This window comes from Erythrolamprus reginae, chromosome 1 (genome assembly GCF_031021105.1).
Source record: "Erythrolamprus reginae isolate rEryReg1 chromosome 1, rEryReg1.hap1, whole genome shotgun sequence".
NCBI lineage: Eukaryota > Metazoa > Chordata > Lepidosauria > Squamata > Dipsadidae > Erythrolamprus > Erythrolamprus reginae.
In genome coordinates this window covers 93,659,662-93,684,666 of record NC_091950.1, presented here as the reverse complement: position 1 = coordinate 93,684,666, position 25,005 = coordinate 93,659,662, and the positions used below count along the sequence as shown (strand labels likewise).

Here is a 25,005-nt window from a genome sequence, read left to right as displayed (position 1 = left end):
CCACTGAAAAAAACCACCAGATACTAATACTAATACTAATACTAATACTAATACTAATACTAATAATAATAATAATAATAATAATAATTTATTAGACTTGTATGCCGCCCCTCTCTGAAGACTCGTGGAGGCTCACAACAACGAAAGAACAATATAATATAATACAAATCTAATAATTAAAAACTGTCACTAAAAACCCGCTATCATTAAAAACAATCAATACAATACAGGCACAACCACACATAACTCTTAATGGTCAGAAAAGGGGATACATTAATTGCCCTATACCTGGCAACATAAATAGGTCTCTAGGGTCTTGCGGAAGGCGAGAATAAAAGGACGCAAAAGGAGTTGGGGAATTCTTCACCTCCTTGTTTATTTTTACAGAAAAGGACGCTGCAGCAGCTTGCTGCTGTTTAGGTTCAGGTTAGGGTTCAGGTTTGGTGAACTCACCCAAACTTCACAGCAAAGTTCTGTTGATTTCGCCAAACCCGAACTTCTTTGGTTTCACCCAACGCTACCTATGAGCTTTAGGGAGTGCCCCTTTGTCCTAGTATTGTGTATCTCAGGAGGGACAGGCTTAAGGTAGGCAGTATTCTACTCACACCCTCCACAGGGCCTCATCCCTACACCAACGCTCTCTAGAACTTGCTTCCCCCATGGGTCTCACCCATCGGCCTGTTTGCCTGGAACTGCAGACTCTTCCCACATCACTATCACGCGAGTCCCCTCACTTAATGATCTGGACAGTCCTGGAGATTTAATGGTAACAGAGACTGCTGGCAGTAGTGGGTTCCTACTGGAATGGTAAAGGATGATACACCGGTAACAAAAGTTGACCTACACGCGCAGCTTCGAGTGTCTTGTGTGTGTGTGCATGCATACTAGCATTGTTTTGCTTCTGCGCAGGAAGCAAAATCTTGCAAATTTTCAGTGATTTCTTTTGCTTCCGCGCATGTGGTTTTGTAAAAAATACTTTAAAAATTCCCTTTCACGGGCCCACTTTGAGTTCCACGGGTCCCAGAACATTGTACTGTCCGCACCACTCTCTCCTCAGGGCTGCTATCCAGGTTTTATAGTTTACAAAACAAATGTTAAGATTGAATGAGGAGGTGGAGGTGTAGCCGTAAAGGCGATAGCAAATGGGATACTGAAGGAAAAGTGGAGGCAGCATCTGAAAGTTGCAGCATTTGTTGCCAGGGTGGTGCAGTGGCTAGAATGCAGTACTGCAGGCTAATTCTGCTGACTGTTAACAGTTTGATTCTGACCGGCTCAAGGTTGATTCAGACTTTCATCCTTCTGAGGTTGGTAAAATGAGGACTTAGATTGTTGGGAACGATATGCCACCCCGAGTCTTCGGAGAGGGGCGGCATACAAATCTAATAAGCTATAACTATGCTGACTCTATAAATTGCTTAGAGGGGGCTGTAAAGCTCTGTGAAGTGGTATATTACTCTAAGAGAAACATAGAAACATAGAAACATAGAAGTCTGACGGCAGAAAAAGACCTCCTGGTCCATCTAGTCTGCCCTTATACTATTTCCTGTATTTAATCTTAGGATGGATATATGTTTATCCCAGGCATGTTTAAATTCAGTTACTGTGGATTTATCTACCACGTCTGCTGGAAGTTTGTTCCAAGGATCTACTACTCTTTCAGTAAAATAATATTTTCTCATGTTGCTTTTGATCTTTCCCCCAACTAACTTCAGATTGTGTCCCCTTGTTCTTGTGTTCACTTTCCTATTAAAAACACTTCCCTCCTGGACCTTATTTAACCCTTTAATATATTTAAATGTTTCGATCATGTCCCCCCTTTTCCTTCTGTCCTTCAGACTATACAGATTGAGTTCATTAAGTCTTTCCTGATACGTTTTATGCTTAAGACCTTCCACCATTCTTGTAGCCCGTCTTTGGACCCGTTCAAGTTTGTCAATATCTTTTTGTAGGTCAGGTCTCCAGAACTGAACACAGTATTCCAAATGTGGTCTCACCAGCATTCTATATAGCGGGATCATAATCTCCCTCTTCCTGCTTGTTATACCTCTAGCTATGCAGCCAAGCATCCTACTTGCTTTCCCTACCGCCTGACTGCACTGTTCACCCATTTTGAGACTGTCAGAAATCACTACCCCTAAATCCTTTTCTTTTGAAGTATTTGCTAACACAGAACTGCCAATACAATACTCAGATTGAGGATTCCTTTTCCCCAAGTGCATTATTTTACATTTGGAAACATTAAACTGCAGTTTCCATTGCTTTGACCTTTTATCTAGTAAAGCTAAATCATTTACCATATTACAGATGCCTCCAGGAATATCAACCCTATTGCACACTTTAGAGTCATCGGCAAATAGGCAAACCTTCCCTACCAAACCTTCCCCTATGTCACTAACAAACATATTAAAAAGAATAGGACCCAGAACAGACCCTTGTGGCACACCGCTTGTAACCTGACTCTGCTCAGAATACTCGCCATTAACAATAACTCTCTGATGTCTACGCTTCAGCCAGCTGCAAATCCATTGAACTATCCAGGGATTAAGTCCAATCTTCACTAATTTATCTATCAGCTCTTTATGTGGAACCGTATCAAAGGCTTTGCTGAAGTCCAGGTAGGCAATATCCACGGCACCACCTTCATCCAACACCTTTGTGACATAGTCAAAGAAATCAATGAGATTAGTCTGACATGATTTGCCTTCAGTAAAGCCATGCTGATTTGGGTCCAATAAGTTATTGTTTTTTAGGTGCTGATTTATCCTCTTTTTGAGTAGAGTCTCCATCATTTTAACTACAACTGATGTCAAGCTAACTGGCCTGTAGTTACCAGCTTCTTCTCTACTGCCCTTCTTGTGGATAGGCACAACACTGGCCATTCTCCAATCCTCAGGAACATCTCCTGTTAACAAGGATTGGTTAAACAAATCAGTCAGGGGGGGTAGCAATGACAGATCTGAGTTCTTTAAGAACTCTGGGGTGGATGCCATCTGGACCCATTGCCTTATTTATCTTTAATCGTTCAAGTTCTTCTAAGACATCGGCTTCTAAGATCACTGGAGCTGAATCCGTACAGCTGGAAGCAATGCTATATCCCTCTATAGTATTATTTTGTAAGGTGTCTTTTGAGAAAACTGAACAGAAGTAGCTATTGAAATGGTCAGTGATCTCCTTATTCCCATTAATGCATGTATTATTCCCGGTACTAAGCTTCGTGATGCCGCAGTTTTTCTTCTTCTTATCACTAATATATCTGAAGAAGGTTTTATCCCCCTTCTTTAGAGATTTGGCAATTTCTTTCTCTTTTGAGGCTTTAGCAGCATATATTATCTGTTTCGCCTCCTTCTGTCTCATTTTAAACACCTCCCTATCAGCTATACTTCCAGACTCTTTATACCTCCTATAGGCAGCCTTTTTTTCATTGACTATAGCCCTTACATCATTGCTAAACCATAGCGGTTTCTTCTTCCTTTTACCTTTAGTTATTTGTCTTACATACAGTCCAGTGGCTTTTAAGATGGCCTTTTTTAATACAGTCCACTGGGTGCTCGCTCCTGCCATTTTATCCCTCCCCTTTAATTCATTATCTAAATATTCCCCCATTGCATTAAAATTTGTTTTTCTGAAATCCAATACTTTGGTTGCATTATAGGATTGCTCACAATGAGTTTTTTCATCAAACCACAAACATAGATGGTCACTGCAACCTAAATTTTCTCCCACCTTGACATCTGAAACCCAATTCCCATTCATAAAAACTAAATCTAGAATATTCTCCCCTCTAGTTGGTGTCTTAACCAGCTGTGCCAGAGCTGCTCCTGTAAAGGCCTCTACTATATTCTTACTTTTGCATGTAAGGGCACTGGGGATATTCCAGTCAACATCAGGCATGTTGAAATCACCCATAACCACAATATCTCCCTTTACTGCCATTTGGGTAATTTCATCCACCATCTTGTTGTCATATTCCTCGGATTGCCCTGGAGGCCTATAGATCACCCCAATTCTAATGACAGAACCTTCTTTATTTTGCATGCAAATCCAGAGAGTCTCTAGATCTTGACATGTATTTTCAATTAGTGTTGTTTTTAGACTTTCTTTAATATAAATGGCTACTCCACCTCCCCTTCTCTCTATTCTATCCTTCCTATACAGTGTATATCCTGGTATGGATATTTCCCATTCATTAGAATCCTTAAACCATGTCTCAGTTATGGCAACCAGGTCCAAATTATCTCTAGATATTATGGCCATTAATTCACAGAGCTTGTTGCTCAAGCTTCGAGCATTCGTGCACATTACCCGAAGAACATTATTTTCATTATTAGTTTGCCCCTTATCATCAACAACTACATCTATTTTATTTGCAGCTCCCTTTTCATAAGCTTCCAAAAACTGCTTTATCCTCATTGGTCGGGGACAGAAATCACCCACATCAGTTACATCTCTGTCCCCTTTACCTAGTTTAAATGCCTGTCCAAAAAAGTTCTGAATTCCTCACCGAGTACCTGGGTACCTCTGTATGATGGATGCAAACCATCCCTCTTAAACAAATCCCTATTAGACCACCTACTGACATCATGACTTACATAGCCAAAACCTTCAGCTTTACACCACTGCCTTAACCACACATTAAACTCTCTGATACACATTGTTTTATCCTCTTGGCCACAAACCGGCTATTGCTATTGCTATTTGTGAGAGTTCTGCCTGGAGCTTGGATTTTGTACCAGTGCTCAGCAGCAACTATAAAAGGAATAACCACACTGAAACAGCACTTCATCCCAAGTAATACAAGTACTTTGGAAAAAGAAAAATACTGCATGCTACTTTGAGACTTTTGTTTGACTGAGTATCAACGGTCTGAGTATTAAAAATATAGTTACGTGGCTACATCACCTTGCAAAGTCCTAGCAGTGTGGCCTTGACCCAGAACAATAGACTATTGATGGGGAATGGGTGTGCTGCATACATCATTGTGTACAGATACACAATACCACACTGTGCCATGTCCAATCCTTGGAAAGCAAAGAACCCTCACATTCCAGTTTACATTTTGTGACTAGTGTTGGGCGAACCCAATGAAGTTCAGGTTCAGCGAACTCACCCAAACTTTGCCGTGAAGTTCAGTTCGCCGAACCCGAACCCGAACCTGAACTTTTGCTTGCAGCAAGCCGTTGCGGCTTCCTTTTCTGTAAAAATAAACAAGGAGGTGGGGAATTCCCGCAAGCAAAAGGAAGTGGGAAATCCCACAAAGGGATTCCAGGGGGGCAGGGCTTTGACGTCACAGAGACTCCTTCCTCCCCATTTTGGCCGGCCAGGAAGTTGTCTCCGTGATGTCAGAGCCCCACCCCCGGAATCCCTTCGTGGGATTTCCCACCTCCTTTTGCTTGCAGCGCCACAAGCAAAAGGAGGTGGGGAATCCCACAATGGGACTCCCCACTCTCCTCCCTGGCGTCGTCATTTTGCGGTGTTCAGCCGAACCCGAACCCGAACTTTACCCGAACTTTTTAAAAAGTTCGGGTTCGGCCAACACTATTTGTGACCTAATTATCAGAAGCCAATGACCATATGTCACTGATCTATGTAAGAGCCTAGAACAGGGGTGTCAAACTCGCAGCATCATGGCGGCATCATGTGATGTACTGCAACTTCTCCCCCCTTCGCTAAACAGAGTGTGGGTGTGGCCAGCGAGAGATGTATCTGTTCCGCGGGCCATGAGTCTGACAGCCCTGGCATAGGACAATGCTTTGTTTAGAAGAGGCTTCTACCTTTTCTGAAAAGACGCAAAGCAGGAGTAATTCATGTCATTTATGCATTATTATAATAATAATAAACCACATGGGGATTTCAAGGTTAATATGCCACAGCTGGCTGAGCAGATCCTCAATAGGCAATTCGAAAAGGACTGAACTCCAGCGCTTTTACTTCAGCTTGTTTTCTGCATTCAGTACAATTATTTCAGCAGTTGCTCAGCAGCTTTCTGGTCCCAAAGAGACTCTCTTTTCATATTAGACATTTTTTCAGTGTTTAATCATGGCAGAAATTCTCAGCTGTTCCTTCTGGTACCAAAGGACCTTCAGGTCTCCCAGAACATTATTTAACTGATGGGAAATGCTAGTGTTGGCAAAGGAATGACTTATCTCTCTCTCATGAGGATTTAAAAGAAATCTCAATAAAATAAAACTATCTCTTTATTCTCAATGCTTTCAGGATTTTAGAGCAGGCAGAGCGACACACTATTTGAAGAGAACTATCACACTTCCTTTGTCTTTCCTATGTCTTATTAGGAGTGCAAACTTTTAACAATGTTTAATTGTGCAAAAGATATAACAAACACCAAAGAATAAAATGTCTGAATAAGATGACAGCAGCACGAAGCTTATAACTTCAGCCTGATGATGGTGACCGAAACGTCGCATAGACACTCAAAATATTACACGGGGCAAAACCCGAACTCAGAACAATCTACATACATACATACATACATACATACATACATACATACATACATACATACATATACATACATACAGTGGTACCTCGTGATACGAACCCCCCGTGATACAAACATTTTGAGATACAAACCCAGGGTTCGGAAATTTTTTGCCTCTTCTTATGAACTTTTTTCGACTTACGAACCCACTGCAGATCGTAAAATGGCGCTCCGTTGGGCGCCGCCGCCCAGCTGTCACCTTCTGAAAGAGTCGGGGGGCTTCTCGATGTTCTCCCGAACGCCGAACCCGGAAGTTCGGCAAAGGTTTAGGTTCATGTTCCGGAGGCCGACGAGAAGCGCCCGGCTGTTTCAGAAGGTTACAGCCGGGCACCACCGCCCGGCGGAGCACCGTTTTTGCAATCGCCAGCGGCGTTTTCAGCCAATCTGGAGGCTGAAACGGAGGTGGGGAATCCTAATAGGGAATTCCATGGGTGGAGCTTTGACGTCATGAAGACATCCTTCCTGGAGGCCACGTATCCACAAGACCAATTATTGTTACTAATTGCGATCTCACATATTCAAATGCTCTACTGTATGTAGTTCAAATGACACAACAAGAAGATATTAACAGACTTAGAGTAACACACACACACACACACACAAAATTGGGGTGAGAGACAACCCAGGGCAGAATTCCCTGTGAAGTAGGTCAGCAGTAGTACACCGCAGGACAGATTGTGAAATGAAGATCAAAGTGAGTAGCAGAGTGTTCCGAAATAGACATAAAAATGTACCAAACTTCAATTATACAATTTTGGTTGCTGTCTTGTTTTAGGTTTTTTTCAACTCTGTAGACTCCCTTGATTGGTAAAGGGCAGAAAACAAGAAGAGAAGAAAAATGAAATGCTATGGCTAGCCTCCTGACAATAGTCAAGAGCATTCCATTTTTCAAGATTCGGTTGCAGGTCACAATTGTTTGTCACAGCATTATAAAGGGTCAGCATTAATGTCTTGCTTCTTTGCCCTGAAGGTCAGCAGACACAGTTATAGAAATGCCAGTCTCATAATTGGACTGACAGTCTAAGCCAAAAGGCCTCTGCTGTTCAATAACAGCTTTTTCTAGAATTCTAAATGCTGTTATGACTGTATCCAGATCGAAAGGTTGCTTAGTGAATAACACAGAGGTTTTGTGTGTGAGTGTGTGTGTGTGTGTGTGCATCCGTGCATGCAAAGTCTTTTTTGCCAAGAGGTACAGATGTTTAGCATAAGGGATGAAAATTAGGGCAGTGATCTCACCAGTCCACTGGGTCCAGTCTACTCCAAGTCTTCCCCAGGACTGTCCGAATCCTCTGAAAAGGTGTAAATTTTGATACTTGCAAATCTGTTTTCTTGAGATACTCTCAGAACTGAGAAGGCCATTCAAGGTCAAATAGGTTTCGTCTGGGTTTTATGGCTATTTTTAAAAAAATGTACTTGGGGTGGAGGTTATTAAATAGATTAGGTATTAAGAGTGAGATCGTTAATTCATTCTTCCTGTACTGTTCCCACAACAGATAATGTTCCCACAACTAAAGTGTCTTCCGTCCCCTGTCCTATTGCTCTCCTATATCTCCTATACCTTTCTTCCATTCCCATATCTCTTCCTCTATTCTTTCATTGATATGTTCTATTCCTATATCTTCTTTTCTATTCTTTCATAGATATATTTTACTATGAGTATAACCTCTATAACCTTCATCATGTATTTTGCTATGTGTATACCCACTAAAACCCTCATTGTGTATTGGACAAAATCAATAAATAAAATAAATAAATAAACGTCATCTTTCCCCAAGATACTGTATTTCAAGGGTATGTGAATTACAGTACCCAAAATGTATTATATGAAAACTAGTCCATGTAATTTAATCTAAAGCAGTGTTTCCCAACCTTGGCAACTTGAAGATATTTGGACTTCAACTCCCAGAATTCCCCAGCCAGCGTTCGCTGGCTGGGGAATTCTGGGAGTTGAAGTCCAGATATCTTCAAGTTGCCAAGGTTGGGAAACATTGATCTAAAGGACGTATTTTCCTGGGTTTGTAATAGAGCATTGCCTCTTCTGAGTGTTCGGTAAATAACTTGGTAGCATCTGTGCACTGCTTAGGATTCTATATCTTCCTAGAGAATACTGTGTTTTGTTTTGTTTTTGCTTTTTCATGTAACGAAAAACACTTTTATCTTAAAGCGACTAATGCTATTTATCACACTTATATGTTCCCCTTTTCCCCAAGAACCTGGGAGCAGCTCAATTGGAGTGATAATAAATGATGAGAGAGGAATTTGCTTATTGTCATCCACTAATGAGATTTCCAGAGCTTAGAAGTTATTAGATTCCCAAGCCCACTTTCAAAGCTCACATTTTGTCATTGTTGGTTTAGATATTTTATTTGAACAGGAACTGTTTGTAACAGGAAAATAAGTTGTAACAATATCTGCTGTTCTGAAATACTTACTTTAAAAAACAACAAAGATTGTTTTCCTAAGATCTGTCTTCCCCTATTCTAATATAGTGTAATGATGCTTTAATTAGCAAGCCTTTTTGTTTTTGTATTAAAATTGTGTAATGATAACAGAATAACAATATGTGTGTGTGTGTCTGTTAGTATATGGTTTTTTTTTAAATCTTTAAAATTTTAAATTGTTTGATTACTTATGATTTGTTTCTACATGTTGTGAGCCGCCCCGAGTCTTCGGAGAGGGGCGGCATACAAATCCAAGTAATAAATAAATAAATAAATAAAATAAACAAGAGTTGGAAGGGACCTTGGAGGTTGTCTAGTCCAACCCCCTGCTCAGGCAAGAAACCCTATACCATTTCAGATAAACTGTTGTCCAATCTCTTCTTTAAAACTTCCAGTGTTGGAGCATTCACAACTTCGGGAGGCAAGCTGTTCCACTAATTAATTGTTCTAACTGTCAGAAAATTTCTTCTTAGTTCTAGGTTGTTTCTCTATTTGATTAGTTTCCTTCCATTGCTTCTTGTCTTGCCTTTAGGTGCTTTGGAGAATAGCTTGACTCCCTCTTCTTGAAATATTTCCCTGAGATATTGGAACACTGCTATCATGTCACCCTAGTCCTTTTTTCCATTAAAGTAGACATCCCCACATTCCAGCAACCATTCTTTATATGTTGTAGCCTCCAGTCTTCTAGTCATCTTTGATGCTCTTCTCTGCATTCTTTCTAGAGTCCCAACACCTCTTTTTACATTGTGGTGACTAAATCTGGAAATAGTATCCCAAGGGTAGGTTACCAAAGCCTTATAAAATGGTACTAACACTTCATGTGATCTTGACTGTATCTCTCGGTTAATGCAGCCTTGGACTGTGTTGGCTTTTTTGGCAACTGCAGCACACTGCTGGCTCATATGATTGTCCACTACATGATCCCTCTCACAGTTACTACTATTGAGCCTGATACCACCTATACTGAATCTGTACATTTGTACATCTGTACAATTGAATTTCATTTTGTTAGATAGGACCCAATGTCCAAGTCTGTCCAGATCAAGGGTTTGCTGCTGGGGGTTCACAGAGGTTTGGGAGAACCTCTAGCTAAGATTCTGTGCAGTTCAGAGAACTCCCAAATCTCACTCCCGACTGCCCCTCCCAGGAGTCTCCACTTTGGGATGCAGTAAGAGCAGGGTGCATGAGGAGGCTCAGGAAGGTTGAAAATGGGCCTACTGGGAGTCCAGAAAGGTCAGAAACAGGCCCAGTTCTTGTATCCAGAGGGCCTTTGCAGCCCGGGGAGGCTATTTTTGCCCTCCCGGAGGCTCGAAAAAAGCTCCTGGAGCCCAGGGAGGACAAAAACGCCACCCAATGGTGCAAGAGGCAGACTAGGCTATGCCCATCATGGCCACACCCACCCAGCAACTGGGCAGAGAATCCCTTGCTAAAATTTCTGAAGCCCACCCCTGGTCCAGATCCTTCTGTATCTGGAGTGATGGCTATTCCTGCCGGTTTGGTGTTGTCTGCAAATTTAATGAGTTACCAATTTATCCCCTGATCTAAATAATAGATGTTGAAGAGTAATGAACCTAAGACCGACCCTTCTAGGTACCCTACTGCATACTTCCCTCCATGTTGATGCAGTTCCATTGAATGTTGAGTTCCGTTGGTCAACCAATTACAAATCCATCTGGTGATGATGCTCTTTAACTCACATTTTTCTATCTTATCAAGTAATGGGTTATGGTCTATTTTGTTAAATACCTTACTGAAGTCCAGGTAAATTGTGGTGTGTGTGTGTGTCTTCAGATTATTATCGATTCCTGGCAACTGCCAGGACAGATTCATGGATTTCTTTTGGAAAGATTTATGAACATAGTTTACTCTTGCCTTCTTCCTAGCATCGGGAGAAAGTGACTGGCTCAAAATCACCCAGCCTAAAATGGGACTAGAACTCCCAGACTCCCAGTTTCTAGCCTGATGTTTTAACTGCTTTATTAAACTCTCTGGTGTAGGTGGATGAATAAAAATGGTTAAGCTTGAATTTTCTTTATGATGACACCCTTTAAGTTATGAACCTTCAAAGTTTACTAAGGGGACATCAATAAGGTATTCTCAGCAATAATGTGCTATTGTTGTCTTCATACAGGCCTTGTGTAGTTGCTTCCTCTTATTAAATATGCCTTTCTTTTTGACTATGACTATAACTTGGGCAATAAAGATAATTGTTGATTGTTGATACTATTTTCCTGTTGAAAAAGGATTTCAAATTTTGCTTATCATTCATAAGAGAGATTAATCTGATTGTCTGGCTTCTTTTTCACCAATATAACATAATAGCAAACTGAATGGTATATAGAAGCTCAAGAAATTCCAAACCAGGTTATTTGTTGAACCAATCAACTCTTTCTCCTTTGTGATTAATATTTATATGTAAGGGTATAGGTAGGATATTTATATTTTTGAGAAAATATACGAGACTAGACTTTCAATCCTGGGCCTAGAAAGACTAGAACTAACACGCCTTAAACAAGATCTAAGATCATATGCTGCAACGTCCTGCCTGTCGGCAACTACTTCAGCTTCAACCACAACAACACAAGAGCACACAACAGATTTAAACTTAATATTAACCGCTCCAAACTTGACTGTAAAAAATAAGACTTCAGTAACCGAGTTGTTGAAGCGTGGAACTCATTACCGGACTCTATAGTGCCATCCCCAAACCCCCAACAATTTACCCTTAGATTATCCACGGTTGACCTATCCAGATTCCTAAGAGGTCAGTAAGGGTGAGTACAAGTGCACTAGAGTGCCTTCCATCCCCTGTCCTATTGCTCTCCTATATCTTCTATACCTTTCTTCTATTCCTATATCTCTTCTTCTAGTCTTTCATTGATATGTTCTATTACTATATCTTCTTTTCTATTCTTTCTTAGATATATTTTACTATGAGTATCTCCTCTATAACCTTCATCATGTATTTTTCTATGTGTATACATATATATATATATATACCCACTAAAACTCTCATTGTGTATTGGACAAAATAAATAAATAAATAAATAAATAAATTTTATTTTTAATGTGTGCCAGAATACTCACAGGGAAAAACAAATGACAATAAAGGTTATCTTATCTTTCAGTAGCAAAATTACTTTCAAAACTGTTTATCCAGAATGATTTTCAAAAGGTTGCTTGCTTTATTTTTTATTGTTCAGAAAGTGGCTGTTATTAATACCTTTCTGGTCTTTTAACCTTGCTGTTCTGTTTGCATTTACTGTACACTTGTCCTGTTTCAGGTGTAACGAAATGTAACAATCAACGTGTAGCAAAAAGAAAACAAAATGAAAAAAAACCCCACACTCATAGTAAGAACCCCTCAAATGAGGAAAAGTCAATTAATCACAAGTTTGAGATCTGTACGACAAATAGTCTACAGGTCAAGCAGAACAGCAAGGTTAAGTCTTGCACACAGTTGCCAATTGCCATGAAGTCTTGTTTGGTTATGGACACAAAATCCAGGAAGTTTTCATATTTAAATAACTTTACAGGTCCTGTTGAAACTAACACACTAGCACAAAATTTATCCTGCTCCAATGACATTCCTCCCACACACTTTGATCAACCATCAGACTAAAGATAAATTATATGCTTTCTAGATCAAAGTATTTATTTCAGCAACTTCTCTCTGTCTTCTAATACTCCCTCATTCTCCCAATCATCTAGTGAACCTTCTCAACTTCATGCTGTAATCAATCATCACCCTTCCTTAGTAATTTTCCAGTTTTTTAAAAAAATGAAACGATTCCCTTCATATGATTTAATATTTATCACTTCAAGAACAGCACCAGTCTAGTTGCTTTACTGTATAATTCTTAGTTAATTCATGCCAAATAACCAGACCGTAACAATACGTCAGCTCCATGAAATGTCCTTTTCTCAGACAGAATTATGGTTTTGGAAAATTTCAGATTCAAGTCTTAGTAGTACAAAAAACATTGTCCTTGTTGATGGATTCACTTACTGTACTAGTTCTTCTATATTGTTTAGGAGAATACATTTAGGAACTGTGAATTCCACAAGATCGTTGAGGTCAGATTAGCCACACATTCAATCCAGAGATACAAAAGAGATAAAATTATGAGGGTGATGGTTTATTCTCTGAACTTATGGGTTGGTTTCTGAAAGTTTCATTATCAATCTTGATGACATCTTCAGCAGAATTCAGGGGCAAAACAGGCTCAGACAACAAACCTTTACCCTCATCCTACACCTGAGCTACAGATATTTGCCACTATTGCAAAGATAAAAATTATGTGCTTTATAGATCCATTTCATTTTCTATAAGAGTCAAAATAGTTTAATCCTTTTCTGTACTTTCTGATGATTTTGTAGCAGCAATACCTTTTATAACATTTAGAAATAAATTAATCCATTTCATATTTTTTTCTGTTTTGAATTTTTTGAAACGTCAGTGCAGCATGTTCCAATTTAGGCTTCAGTTTCAGAATTTAAAGGAAAATGATATACAATTTTATTTATTTATTTATTTATTTATTATTTAGATTTGTATGCCGCCCCTCTCCGCAGACTGGTGTTTTAACAGTCCTTCCTAAAAATTGATTTTCATTAGTGTATTTTCACTTGTTATTCTTATTAGTGCATGGATTTATAGCTCGGTCCCAGGAAAACTGCAGCACAAAATCCAAAAAGACTATTTCCAAGCATAATTCCAAGATGAGTTGGGCTGAGAGACAGAATGCCTAACCCAAGGTCACACAGCTGGATCTCATGGATGAGATGGGACTTAGAATTCACAGTCTCCCATTTTCTAGCCTGCTGCCTTAAGCACTAAGAACAAACTGGCTTCGTTTAAACATACAAGCCCCATGCATTTATCTATAATTCTTACTACAGTGATACCTCTAGTTAAGAATTTAATTCATTTCGTGACCAAGTTCTTAAGTAGAAAAGTTGGTAAGTAGAAACAATTTTTCCCATAGGAATCAATGTAAAAGCAAATAATGCGTGCAAAACCATTAGGAAAGAAATAAAAGCTCGGAATTTGGGTGGGAGGAAGAGGAAGAAGAGGAGGAGGAGGACAGTCGCTGCCTAGAGCGAAGGGAGCATTTCTTTACTCTGGGTGCTGGCAGAGGTTTATTCCCTCTCCAAGCATCCAGAGAATGGAAAACGCTCCGTTCACTCTGGACTGCCAAAGCCTCCTTAAGCACAACCGAAAGGCTCCTCTGGCAGCCCAGAAAAGCCCGAGATGGCCAGGATTAAAGGGGGAATGGCAGGAAACTGGCCGGTCTTCATGCCGCTCTCAAATTTCCTGGGAAATTTTTCCAGGCTCAGGTTCTTAAGTAGAAAATTGTTTTTAAGAAGAGACAAAAAAATCTTCTTAAGTAGTGGCTTTCTTAAGTAGAGGTACCACTGTATTTGGATTAGAAGCCCAAAGAGAATGGGAATTGCAACTCTTTCTTTTTGGGCCAAGCTGCATGGATGCCAAGCTCAGTCAACGATTTTCCCTCTAGTCAGCATCTTGTCCGCTGAAACCTAATCAACAGTTGTGACCTGAAAAAAAGTATTTTCATATTTCCCAAGGGCCTGAAGCTGTCAGTAGTGCTAAGATGTATGCGTAGATATGGGTAATACAATGATGAAGGTGAAAAAAATCCCTCTCGCTCTCTCTCTCTCTCTCTCTCTCACACACACACACACTCACTCTCTCTCTCTCTCTCTCTCACACACACACAAAGACACACACACACAGGTATGTCTTTGTAATCTGTCAGATGCTTTAATATTGTGATCATTTCCTTTCCCTGGCTGAGTTGTTCCTACTGGAAGCCTCAACCCTTTGATCCGACACAGCAAGAATTTTCTTCCTTGTTCTTTACTCACTGGAGCTAAGGGGATTAATTTACACAGGGGAGGTGTGATAGTAAAATGTTGGAACAGGCTTGAGAAAATACATACATCAGTAGACCTGGGGCATTTCTTGCTAGTATATTTTACATGGCTGAATGTAAAAAAACAATGACAAAGAAAGAACTGGACGGTGTGAAACTAAACTAATTAAGTAAACCTCAGACTATAATGTTGCAATATTGGCGTTTCAAGATCCCACTCAGCAGTCTTGTGTTAACAGGAGGAGTTTTACTTGTCTTGCTAATTGATGCCTCTGATCCTGCTATAGGGTTTGCAACCTGATCCGCAATGGGATAAGGATGTGTTACATAAGGATCCTTGGGCTACACTGCCAGGAATTACAATGGACACAGTGCAGGAATGGGAAAGCTACAACACTGTCCGTAGTCCACCACACTTTGTGATCCTTTCAAGTGCATCCTAATTGGGGAAAAAGGGGCAAGAAGAGAAGGATATCCCCAGTGATTTCTTCATTATTAGATAGATGCAGTGATGGGCTACCGAAATATTTACTACCACACTGTGGTCGTGGCTTATGCATTTTGTTTCAACAACTTTCAGTGCAAATTGGGTGCTCTGGGGTGGAGCTCCAAATTTTGCTACTGGCACCCGACCGTACTCGTAGGAGCCCATTGCTGGATAGATAGATGGATGGATGGATGGATGGACGGATAGATAGATAGATGATAGATAGATGATAGATAGATAGATGGATGGATGGATGGACGGATGGATAGATGATAGATAGATGATAGATAGATAATAGATAGATAGATAGATAGATAGATAGATAGATAGATAGATAGATAGATACTGTAGATAGATAGATTACTAGAATTAGTCAACTAGTCCAAACTCCCCCTCCCACTCAAGCAGGAGTCTCTACACCATTTCAAACAAATGGCCATTCAATCTCCTCTTGAAAGTGTCAAGTGTTGAACCTCTCACAACCTCAGCAGGCAGGCTGTTCCACTGGTTGATCCCTCTCTCTGCCAGAAAGTTTTTCCTTATTTCTAGGTTGAATCTCTCCCTGGTCAGTTTCCACCCATTATTCCCTGTCTAGCCTTTTGGTGTTTTGGAAAACACTCTGACCCCTTCCTCTGTGTGGCAGCCCCTCAAGTATTGGAACACTGCTATCATGTCTCTCCTGGTCCTTCTTTTCACCAGACTGGCCATGCCCAGTTCCTGCAATTGCTCTTCGTATGTTATGGTCTCCAGTCCCCTAATCATCCTGGTTGCTCTCCTCTGCATTTTCTTTAGAGTTTCAATGTCTTTTTTGTAGCGTGGTGACCAAAACTGAATGCAGTAATCTAGGCTTCATACAGTGGTATAAGTACTTCCCTAGTCCTAGATTGTATCCCTTTATTAATGCAATTTAGGAGTGCATTGACTTTTTTGGCTGCTGCTGTATAGTGCTGGCTCATGTTTAGCTGGTTGTCTACTAAGACTCCAAGATCCCTCTCACAGTCACTGCTATTGAGTGTGGTTTTGCTCAGTTTGCATGTATATTCTTGGTTTTTCTTACTTAAGTGTAGGACTTTTCTGTGCATTGAATTTAATTTGGATGGGCTACTGTAGAACAAGGCACAAGATCAAGCTATCAGGCAGGAATATGCTTCTTAGTCATATCACAGAACAATCTGAGCTTAACGTCTGCTGTGAATCTGGTGCACTCTGGAATTCCTCAGGAAATCCAGAAGAAAAAGAAAACAGGCCAAAATATAAAAATGGGTATGAGTAAAGTCTATGCTGAAGTACACCTTCCATATTCACTCTATAAATGCAACTCCCTGGTAAATAGCTCATTCTTATTACCTGACTCAGTAGTGTCAACCCCTAACCCCCAACATTTTTCCCTTAGACTATCCACAATTGACCTCTCCAGGTTCCTTAGAGGCCAGTAAGGGGCGTGCATAAGTGCCCCAGTGTGCCTTCCGTCCCCTGTCCAATTGTCTCTCCTTATCTCATTTATCTTTTCTTCCTTTCAAATATGTTCACCTATACTTTTATATCTTTTCTTCTATTCTTTTCTTTATTTATATTACTACATATCTATTCCCTTCAATGTGTATTATGTATTGGACAAAATAAATAAATAAAATAAATAAATAAAATAAAACAGTGATTAGTAATTTGGCAAAAATGCAGTATTGGCATGTTAACTCTACTTATAAGTAACATGACACCTACAAGCAGGTAGGGAATACTCCAAAGCCTTTACCAATGTCCTATCCCTTTTAGTTCTTCTCATTATTGCAATACAATAATATAGAAATGAAACAGGTAAAAATCTAATAAGGTGAAATCTAATTTTTGTTTGACATGTTAAGTCAGGTTTGGTTCTTACAGAAAAAAAACCCCTTCCATAATACAGTTACTTTCTAGATAAATATGGATTTGTGACTCTGAGATTTTCCAGCCAATAAAACCAAAAGTCAAGCTGGCAGGGAATTATATACATTGTAGTTCCTACAATTTAGTGGATATGATATTGGGGAAGTTTTACTGATGTGGGTCACTAAGGAAGGTGTGAATTCGATGTTAGGTAGTGGCAGATATTTCTCTTTCTGCCTGCAATGAATAACTGCTGCAAACTCCACATAGACGTCAGGAAGGGAATCTGGTCTGTAAATGCTTGAGCTCCATTCAGTTGCTCAAACTTCACCCTGATGCAAGGTATTGTTAAAAGAAAAAAAGGGGGGGGGAATTCTGAGCATATCTAGATAACTGAAAAAAAAATAATAATAAAAGAAATACACTTGTGGCATTACTTTAGTTCACAAAGAGCTGGGCAGCAACTGGACAGTTTCAGATTTTAGTTTATTGAATTAAAAATAACAGTGCAACACCTATAAAGTTGATTTAGGAGAAGAATCATAAGAATCAGATGACAGGTATGACTTACGCTCTGCCTTCTCCAATGCACTGATTGCTAAGTGCCACTGATTTAAAATAATATAGAATAAATAATATTGTAGGACTGGAAAGGACCTTAGGGATATTATTATCCAATTGTCTTCCCAGGATATGAATCCTTGAACATCCCAGATAAATCTCAAACAGGCAGTTGTTTAAGATTCGGTCATATCTGCTGTATTTAAGAAGCAGGATTTCCAGGAGACTTGCGTTAATGTTTATGTTGGATTCAAACAGAAGTGTCCAATCTATAAATTATTAGTCATGTCTACATAATGCTCTTAAAATGGACTAATTACAAAAGAAGCTGCTTAGCTTCCTGTTTCAATATTGTTTATTTTCATGAAGATGAACATATTAAAAAAAATCAGTGGAGAGGTAATAATTCGTATCGATGGCAAGACTTAATTTTTAATCTGTTTCTTTAAGGAGAAATTTTTTGCTCTTCTTGGTATGCTTAGAAATGCCTCTTTGGTTCCAATATATCCAAGTAAGTAATAAAACGATATTCCTTTCTTTTCAGAAGAATTACAAATGCAAAGTGAAAAATGTAGAGACTTGACCAAATTTGAAATACACAACACACAATTCAAAACAAAACATATATTGGGGCTTAAATGTTATTGAATATGTTTCAGAAATTGGACGAGTCAGAGATTACATTATTATATTTTTGCAAATTAAACAGGGCAATTGATATACAACAATGGGAATACCACCGTAAATGTAAAATTTACTGGGATTATTGGAATAAAGATCCTTCTTTATTTAATATAGAAGTCCAGTATTGATTCTCAAAATCTCTCTCTCTCCTTCTGTCTCTCTGTGTGTCTCTCTCTCTCCCTGTTTTTTAAAAAAGAAAGAAAAAGATGTAGCCAGTATTTTTTTTTTCTGTTTTAAAAGAAACGTCTTCACTATGTGATCCCTTAAGAATCACAGCTTCCACGTAAACATACAAAACAGCCCTTTTGTATTTTTGTACTTTCCAAGAAAGGCTTGGAAACTTGTGATCAATGGTTATATTCTTAACAAATTTGTATTTGCTAGTATTATTATCATTGCCATCATCTTATCATCATCATCAGCAGCAGCAGCAGTAGCAGATTCAGTGTCATCATCCCATCTTTTTGGACTATCTTTCAGGATTAGCATTGTGGGCACTGTTTTGTAGTGGTTCCACTCCATCCTTAGTTGCGGTTTCAGTTGGGGGAGCATATCAACCCAGTGGCTATTTTCTTCTGGGTCTTCTTCCTGTAGGTCTCTTGTGGGTTTCTGGTGGGTCTCCTTCCCTGCTGGGATCTTTCTCCCTTCCTATATAATGTTTATCTGAAGTCGCTGGGAAAAATCAATTAGTGGTTTGGAGTTTGGTTCCAACAATAAGTCGATGATATCCAGACAGAATGGTAATGCTGTTGACAACTGTGAGGTCTGGATATGATAGAACAGGTTTAAATTGAAATTTAATAGGATTGAATGAAGATCCGGGGTGGCACAGTGAGTAGAGTGCAGTACTACAGGCCACTGAAGCTGACTGTAGATCTGTAGGTCAGCGGTTCAAATCTCATCACTGGCTCAAGGTTGACTCAGCCTTCCATCCTCCCGAGGTGGGTAAAATGAGGACCTGGATTGTTGGGGGCAATATGCTGGCTATGTTAAAAAGTGCTATTGCTAACATGCTGTTATGCCCTTTGTTAAAAGGGCACTATAAATAAATGTTTATTACTATTATTATTATTATTATTATTACTACTACTACTACTACTACTACTACTACTACTACTACTACTATTGAGATGCTGTTTGTTCAGCAAGAGATAGATGTACTCTTCAGATATTCTCTTTTGGATTACTTGTCCAGTTTTAGTATTATTCACCCTGATGGAGACAGCATTGGCTCGCCCTCTCTTCCTATTTTGATCCCCATCCTTCACTTCTTCCTTTCACTAGATAACATTTCATTTTACTAAGAAGGAATAAGTCATAAAATCCTAAATGGGCTGAATTATAGAAGTTGAGTAGATTTCCATCCATTGGTTATACTACCTATTAATTCAGTCTACTGAATCTACGAGTCTACAGAGAGGGGTGGCATACTAATCCAATAAATTATTATTATTATTATTATTATTATTATTATTATTATTATTACTACTACTACTACTACTACTACTGAAATTGGATGTTATTTATTTATTTATTTTATTTATTTATTATTTATTTATTCTTTGTCCAATATACAATACATATGGAAGAAAATAGACATTAAGTAATATATATAAGGATAGTAAGTAAAAAAGAAGAGAAGTAGATGAGAGGGAGAGAATATATATGATATATGAGAAAAGGAAAGACAATTGGACAGGGGACGTTGGGCACACCAGTGCACTTATGTACACCCCTTACTGGCCTCTTAGGAACCTGGAGAGGTCAATCGTGGAGAGTCTAAGGGAGAAATGTTGGGGGTTGGGAGTTGACACTATTGAGTCTGGTAATGAGTTCCACGCTTCGACAACTCGATTGTTAAAGTCATATTTTTTACAGTCAAGTTTGGAGCGGTTAATATTAAGTTTGAATCTGTTGCATGCTCTTGTGTGGTTGCGGTTGAAGGTGAAGTAGTCGTTGACCGGAAGGACGTTGCAGCATATGATCTTGTGGGCAATACTTAAATCGTGTTTTAGGCGCCGCAGTTCTAAGCTTTCAAGACCCAGGATAGTTCGTCTATTTTCGTAGGGTATTTTGTTTCAAGTGGAGGAGTGAAGGGCTCTTCTGGTGAAATATCTTTAGACGTTTTCGAGAGTGTTGATATCCTCGTCGTCACTGTTAAATCAGAGGCTGGAGGCCGATGAAGAGGATAACAGCTCTTTATTTAATAATCAGGAACATCTAAAGTGACCAGCTCACAGGCAGGTAGAGACTTAAATAACAAGCGGCCAAAATCACACCTTATATACTTTGTTACTAGCACTGGGATTGGTGACAATGTTTCAAGACTTCGCGCCGGAGCTTCCTATTGGTTGCGCCCGGTGGCTCCTTATTGGTCGCCCTGCTCCAATCAGTGGTCACATTTATTCTAACAACTTGCAAACATAACACCATGGGTTCCAGACAGATGAGCTGTATTCGAGATTGGGTCTGGCATAAGTTTAGTAGGCTCTAGTCAGTAGTGTGAGATTGCCAGAGCAGAAGCTACGTAGGATCAGGTTAACAACTCTGGAAGCCTTTTTGGCGATATTGTTGCACTTAGTGCTTTAGCACTTAGGTCATTTGATATTAGTATTCCAAGGTCTTTTACTGAGCGTAGGTTGGCTGTGAGAATTTGTTTATTCAGTTCATATATGAGGTTTGGATTACTGGACGATGAAGCTGGTCCAGACAAATTACTGGTCCAAATGACCCAATCAAGATTTTAGGGATTATATTTCAGAGAACTGAATAAAGTAACCAAATGAAAGTACTGAAATACCAATTTGTTATTCTGATTCATGAAACCAGAAAACATCTGAGTGAGTTGGGAGAGATCTGAGAGGTCATGGATCTTTTTTTGTTATCTCTGCTAAGGATGAAAACCAGTTTGATAAAGTGGTTAAGGCATCAAGCTAGAATCTGGGGAAAGTAAGTTCCAATCCTGCTTTAGGCACAAAGCCAGCTTGAGTGACCTTGGTCCAGGCTTTCTCTCTCTCAGCGCCAGAAAACAGGCAATTTCAAACCACTTCTGAAAAACCTTGCCAAAAAAACTATAGCAACTTGTCCCGACAATTTCCAAGACTTTGATATGATTAAATGACTGAGGACTGATTCCTCAGGACTCCTGCCTCTGTTTTCCCTTTGAACATGAAAGGTAAACTTAAGAGTCTCATAGTGAAATACTAGAGACCAATTCCAAGTCCAGCTATATTTTCTTACTATTGTTTACCCTTCTTTCTTTCATTACAAACACTGCAACAAAGACAGTTACCATATGGCTGAATGGGATGATATCCTCAAAAGCAAAACATAAATAAATGTAAGCCTCTTGTTATACATCAGATCCTGGGAGAAGAGAAGCTTTACAGAAATTACCGTAGCATCGGAATGAATAATTGAAGCAGAACACATTCAATTTCTGCATAAATACAGGTCAGAGCACAACTTCCTAATCATTTGAATGTGCAAAAAAAAAAAAACCCACCAAAAACCCCCACCAACTCAGAAAGAAAGTGCTGGATAATCACTCCACCCTTACCCCAAAAAGAAATGGACCTAGGAACTTGGCGAGAGTTGGGAAGAGGTCACTGCAAAAATGATGACTGTGTAATTCTGTATTTGACCAACCTTTCAATCAGAAGGCAACTCTTCTGCAAAAAAATATAGCATGCTGGTGAATTAATTCAGTAAGAAACATCACCTTTTGCCGCTCCTTATCTGCTTGAAAAATTGATGCTTTGGATGATTAGGTTTAGCTCCAGGACTGAACATGATAATCCTGTACTACAAATGAACTGAGCTATCTCCTTCTCCCTCCAGATATGTTCTACATTCTGTCATTCTCTCCAAATAAATCCAAATCCCACATGAGAAAAAGGTAGGCAAGAAAGGGTAAAGAACAGGTGGTGTCCAGTGCTGATGTTAACAGATAGTAATTTTGGGGTTCTTGAGTTGCCAAATATTAGTTAGACATAAGATTAGGCTTTCAATGTTGGGAAAAAAAGCTCCTTAGTTTAATTGAAATGACTGCTAGTCAACAATGTCTATCTTTCTTCCCAGGTATTGGTCTATATGGAAAGCTGGACCCTTCTTCCTGCCTCCCACCCCTTTGGTATGCAAAATTATACATCCTCCTTTCTTTTTGACATTTTATCAGGCAGTTTGCAGACAAGAATGAGATAGGTAGATGTAAGTGCAAAGGAGACACCTGGGGAAGGGTTACTTCTAAGGCCTTGGGGGCAAATAGATGAATCTGAGATATATGTGTGTATGTGTGTTTGCATGTAACATATTTTTGCTGATAATGCAAAGGAAGGAAGACTAGCATAGATCTATTTCAAGCTATTTTGCTCTCATCAGCTAGCCATACCCTTACTGGGATTGGAACCTGAGCAGTCTGCCTGTAAGGTAGTGGTTTTAACCCCCTGGTTCCCAATGTGGGGCCCACGTCCCACAGAGAGGCAATTTGATTTTTAATGGGGACAATTGGAGCCTTGTTTAAACCAAGTTAAAGACATCTTAGGCTTCCTCTGCATGTGTAGAGTTCATTTTTTGAATAGTAAGAATTATATATCATGTGGGGGTGGGGGTCAGGGTCAGGATTTTAGAGAGGCTTGAGTAGGGCATGGCCAAAAAAAAAAGGTTGGGAACCATTGTTTTAACCTCTAGGGCCACAAGTTCTCCTGTCAGAAATTCTGTCATATGTTTCTTTGACAGATTTTTCCAGAATTTTCTTGAAAAAACATGACAGAATTTCTGACAGGAGGAGACCTTGTGGCCTAGTGGTTATATACGTATACGTACACGTACATGTACACGTACACTAATATGAATGTATATACAGTATATGTATATATATGTATATGTATGTATGTGTATATATATATATATATAAATATATAACATACACACACATATATACAGCACATATACATACACATACACATACGCATACACATACACACATACATATATATATGGAGAGAGAGAGAGACAGAGAAACAGAGAAACAGAGAGAAAGAAAGAGTGTGTTTGGTGTGATAAAAGAGACAGAATGACCCTTGCTTTCTCCTGCTGTGGCTCCAACGCCAGGATTCTGCATGGGGATGAAATACATTTTACCCAGACCCCAATTCCAGATAAGAACAAAGCCCCATAAAAATAAATCGGGCATCAAACCCTAATCCCATCTGTCCTCCTGATTTCCCAGGCAACACCCCCCACTCCAGCCACCCCCTTTCCTTCCTCCATAATTAGAGGCTCCCCTCCATTTAGAAGGATAATGCTAAGGAGGTGCTAAGATGCTGAGATATGTGTGTGTGTGTGAGAGAGAGAGCGAAGTAGAAGGGTTGCCTAGAACGTGGGGTAACGTTCTATGCAACCCTTCTCTCTCTCTCCCCCCCCTCTCTCCCCCCCTCTCTCTCTTTCTCTCTCTCTCTCTCTCTCACACACACACACACACACACATACACACACACATCATTCACCCGAGAAAGCACCACTATATGGGGACGGGGGTAAAGAGGAGGAAGAAAGAAGGGGAAGGGGGGGAGACCCCATGAAAAGAATGCCGAGAGCGGGTGTGCGTGTGTTGCGGGGGGCGGGGGAAGCTGCCTTTTCTTTATTTTACCTCAGGATCAGGAGCCCCGGAGTGTGTGTGTGTGGGGGGGGGGGACTGGTGCGGCGGGGCTGGGTTTTGCCTACCTGCTGCCCGAGGCGTCGTTTTCACGCGCTGTGGAGACTGGAGGGAGCCGGCTGGAGAGCTGCTGTCGCCGCCGCCACTGCGAGCCTCGCTGCCGCCTCTCTCCCGCACTGCCAGCGTTTCTGAGGCGCCGTCGCTATGAAGGGCGGGCGGGAATGGGCGTAAAGGAGCGCAGCGGCTCCGGTGCGAGAGCGGCGACCGAAGGTGGAGCCTGCCCGGAGAAAGAAAGGAACGGAGGTGGAACGGCGGCGGGGCGGGGAGCGCGCCTGTCAGAACTGAGGTGGCTACACGTTACACTTCGTGGAGAGGTGAACCCCAGGCGGGAGGCTCCTCTAGCCCGCTTTATAGTTCTGCCTCCCCCGCTGCGGCACATAGGCGTCTGTGCAGAAGAAGGCCAACAGGTGCAGCTCTCTCTAGCCCGGGAAGTGCGGAGATAGGGGGCTGCTCCGGCTGAATTCCCCTTCCCCGTAGGGGGTGGCTGGTCGTTACTCCTGGCTTTTCCTCCCAGCCGCAAAGCGGCCGTCTGTGAAACCCGGGTGGTGAATTCCCACGAGACAGGCCGCCGCTTGGACATGCTTATTTTTTGAGGGGAGGGGGGGGGGGTTGGGAATTGCTTTTGCCTTTCCCTCCCTACACCCTTTGTGACCAGACCCACTGGAAATGTGGTGTGGCAAATTCTCACCAGGCTAATCTTGGTGTTTCTTTAGGATAGGATAGGATAGGATAGAATAGGATAAAGTAACATTAGGATAGGATAGGATAGAATTAGAATATAATAGGATAAAATAAGGCAAGATTGGATTAGATTAGAATAGGATAGGATGAAGTAACATTAGGATAGGATAGGGTAG

General features: G+C 40.3%; 1 protein-coding gene across 1 annotated transcript in view; it reads right to left on the bottom strand.

Annotated features, from left to right (window-relative positions):
- Positions 1-24,215, bottom strand: part of C1QTNF4 (C1q and TNF related 4) — a 35,186-nt gene extending 10,971 nt beyond the window's left edge. Inside the window, exon 1 of the mRNA XM_070734683.1 lies at positions 24,157-24,215. The gene's annotated coding sequence lies outside the window, so the exon portion shown is untranslated. The remainder of the gene's footprint in view (positions 1-24,156) is intronic.
- Between the last annotated feature and the right edge of the window lie 790 nt (positions 24,216-25,005).